Here is a 4,204-nt window from a genome sequence, read left to right as displayed (position 1 = left end):
CGTCTGCATCCCACAACCTCGTGCACCCCCCCACACACACGCTCCCCAATCCCCATCTCATAGGAGCGTTGATTACGTGGCAGCCCAAACTGACCAACGCTATTCTCCTGTGCGTGGAAGGTTGACCTTGTCTTGTTCATCCACGCTAGTTAGTCATCAATCATTTGAACGAAAGTCTATGACACATAAACGAAACCGATGACACATGCGTGGTTGAACATCCATCCGCCATATCATGAACATTTCACATCATCGGACAATGTGCTAATAAATCATAATCGATTTGACTACGTGATGGCTTGATTTTCGATTGTCTGATATTCAAAGTATAGGCTTAACATACAGCAAAACATCTAGCCTAGAACATGATTCTGAGTTACACTAAAGCCATCTCCTATAGCATGTAGAGCCTGTCATTGTGGGCTCCCAGAGGAAAGATCATCTTACATGCTCCAGAAAAATGAAGAGAATTTGATCGGGCCTGTACAGCTTGATTGGAATGGAGTTTAATAGAGTTCGCTGAGCTACTCTTGCATGACGACCCAAAGACTTAATGCCTCTATAGGCCCTATAGGCTTCGGCTTTGTGGGATAATGCAGTTGATTAGCCTACACATGTCGTCATTCATCATTAATCAAACAGTTCTAGCCAATATAGTAAATTCTGGTGGGTGGTTGTGATGGGTGGTCATGGTGAGTGGTTATGGTGGGTGGTTGTGATGGGTGGTTATGGTGGGTGGTTATGGTGGGTGGTCGAGGTGGGTGGTCGTGATGGGTGGTTGTGGTGGGTGGTTGTGATGAGTGGTCATGGTGGGTGGTTGTGGTGGGTGGTCGTGGTGGGTGGTCGTGGTGGGTGGTTGTGGTGGGTGGTTGTGATGGGTGGTTGTGATGGGTGGTCATGGTGGGTGGTCGTGGTGGGTGGTCGTGATGGGTGGTCATGGTGGGTGGTCGTGGTGGGTGGTTGTGATGGGTGGTCATGGTGGGTGGTCGTGGTTGGTGGTCGTGGTGGGTGGTCGTGGTGGGTGGTCGTGGTGGGTGGTCGTGATGGGTGGTCGTGGTGGGTGGTCGTGGTGGGTGGTCGTGATGGGTGGTCGTGGTGGGTGGTCGTGGTGGGTGGTCGTGATGGGTGGTCGTGATGGGTGGTCGTGGTGGGTGGTCGTGATGGGTGGTCGTGGTGGGTGGTCGTGGTGGGTGGTCGTGATGGGTGGTCGTGGTGGGTGGTCGTGGTGGGTGGTCGTGGTGGGTGGTCGTGATGGGTGGTCGTGGTGGGTGGTCGTGGTGGGTGGTCGAGGTGGGTGGTCGTGATGGGTGGTCGTGGTGGGTGGTCGTGGTGGGTGGTCGTGGTGGGTGGTCGAGGTGGGTGGTCGTGGTGGGTGGTCGTGGTGGATGGTCGTGGTGGGTGGTCGAGGTGGGTGGTCGTGGTGGGTGGTCGTGGTGGGTGGTCGTGATGGGTGGTCGTGGTGGGTGGTCGTGATGGGTGGTCGAGATGGGTGGTTGTGGTGGGTGGTCGTGGTGGGTAGTCGTGGTGGGTGGTCGTGGTGGGTGGTCGTGGTGGGTGGTCGTGGTGGGTGGTCGTGGTGGGTGGTCGTGATGGGTGGTCATGGTGGGTGGTTATGGTGGTTGGTCATGGTGGGTGGTTGTGGTGGGTGGTCATGGTGGGTGGTTGTGATGGGTGGTTGTGATGGGTGGTCATGGTGGGTGGTCGTGGTGGGTGGTCATGATGGGTGGTTATGGTGGGTGGTGGGTGGTTATGGTCGTGGTGGTTGGTCATGGTTGTGATGGGTGGTTATGGTCGTGGTGGGTGGTTGTGGTTGGATGACAGTTTGCTATGGTCATGGTGGATGGTCATGATTGGATAACAAGCATCATGGAAGAGATGATGACCGTTGGAACACAAACAGATGATGTCACACACTGTAATGACAAATAGCATCTCTGTATCTGATAACCTACCCCCCTCCTTCCTTCTTCCCCCTCCATCCTCCACCATCATCCCCCTCTGTGTTTCCTGCCATCTTCTCGTGCCTCGTCACCAACCTCACCCTCTTCCCCCTCTTTCCCTCTGCCTCCACGCCCTCCTCATACCCCCTGCCGTCCCGTCCCCTCTCTCGTCTTGCCACATCCTGTGGACCACCCTCGGGGCCCAGTCAGTCAGTCTCTCTCTCTCTCTCTCTGCACCATCTCTCTCTCTCTCTCTCTCGCTCTGCACCATCTCTCTCTCTCTCACTCTCTCTCGCTCACTCTCTGCACCCTCTCTAGCTCTCTCTTTCCCTCTCTCTCTCTCTCTCTCTCTCTCTCTTGCTCTCTCTCTCTGCACCCTGTCTCTCTCTCTCACTCTCTCTCTCTCTCTTTCTCTGTTTCATCTCTCTGTTTCAAGCTGATAGTTACAGTTACAGCGTTTCCTCCTAAAATCTTCTGGGTTCGGGATGCCAAATTTGTATTTTTTTGTCAAAATCATAATGACAAAATGTGGTGTGATATCCTGCTCATTACAATGGCACTGTTTGAAATGTTTACTTGACAACAGGTACTATATGTAAATCTATATAGGCCTAATTACAGTGTTTGTTTTCTGGGTTAGGGCTTTGGCCAGATAAACATTGATTCTTGTAACTGTCCATGTTTGTAGTGTAACACAGTTTTCCAACAGAAAATATTGCTGTGTCTGTGCTACAGTAACTATATTCACCTTTAAATGATACACTGTATTTGAATTTCAATCTTTCTCATAATTATACTAATTCTTCCACTATGCCATTCTAAAACATGCAAGACAATGACTGTGAAGAAGCCTGTAAAAAAAGGATAGGGCGTAAACCTGTCCCTCTGACGACCAAACTAGTTTGCTGGGTTGGATACTGAATCGCCACAAGGTTGCTGGCTAGAGCAGTATGGATGCTGTCTTGACTGACTTGTCACACACATCACCATCAACCAACACACTGGAGCTCTTAAGGGTTCTTTAATGAGTAAAAGAGAGACCATATTATAGTACACAATTATATGCAATTATAACTGTAAGAGGCATACAACAGAAAGGCTGGATCAATTTAGTTTACTAGAATATTTACATTTTTACATTTTAGTAATTTCAGCAGACGCTCTTGTCCAGAGCGACTTACAGTAGTGAATGTATACATTTTCATTTTTTTGAATACGCAATGTAAACATAATGAAATAAGGCTCTAAGCAGAAGTGAATACAGAAGAGAATCCAATCCCGATGGTATATATGTTTTAATAGGCTGCTATTACATCTAAATGGAAGGATAATGAAGTAAAAGAGAACATTAATTACAATAGTAGAATACTGCTGCAGTCTATATACTGCTACACAGTACAGTTCTGGTATGTTTACATGACGGTGAACTATAATGTGGCCGGCAAGGACACGTGACCACCACCCAGGTGTAATAAACTGCATACTGACCATAAAATGGCGTACCGAGCTAGAGCACTCACTATACAACTTAAATCTGTTATGAATCTCTACTAAGCTGCCCCAGTTACAAGCCGGCTGTACAGTGTAACAAACTCTGCATAGAATAAATGCTATAACAAAGCTATGACTGTCTTATACTTATAAGCTTAAACATAACTGCACCGTGTCCATTGTGCATCGAAAAATAGTTAGCCCAGCTAACTGGAGACTGAGATTTGACAAAGATCTCTGGAGGATCTGGAGGAAGCAGGACCATATCAGCAGAGGCTAGTAGGATCTCAAAGGCTGGAACAGGCAGATCGGAACAGGCTGGGGCTGACAGGACCTGGACAGCTGGCAGACACTTCTGAAAGACTGCATGCTGAACTTGGAAAATAAGAGGGGACAAATCCCACCAGGGTCGGAAAGGCTTGGTTGGCAGGGCTTAACTTTGACGTCTACATCAACTTTAGACAGTGCTCCTATGGCAGGGACTGACTGGCACTCCGAGGCGTTGGCTGGAGCGGAAGGAGGATGCTTCTCCAGGTTAACTACCCCAGAATGAGCCTTGATTCCGCCCCCAGAGTGGGGCTATGTTGCTCCTCCGGGACAAGGCTTGGTTCTTCTCCCGGAACGAGGCTTGACTCAGGAGTGATGGTGGAGACAGTGGTCGACTTTCTAGGGGAAGGCTGAGAGGGACACCAATGAACAGCTTCGGCGGAGTGACCAGGGGGAGAGGTCATCTTTGCGGCCACTGGCAGGTCAGGGAGGGGTGGACGTGTGTC

Source organism: Salmo salar, chromosome 13 (assembly GCF_965601325.2).
Source record: "Salmo salar chromosome 13, fSalSal1, whole genome shotgun sequence".
Lineage (NCBI taxonomy): Eukaryota > Metazoa > Chordata > Actinopteri > Salmoniformes > Salmonidae > Salmo > Salmo salar.
This window is presented reverse-complemented; position numbering follows the sequence as displayed.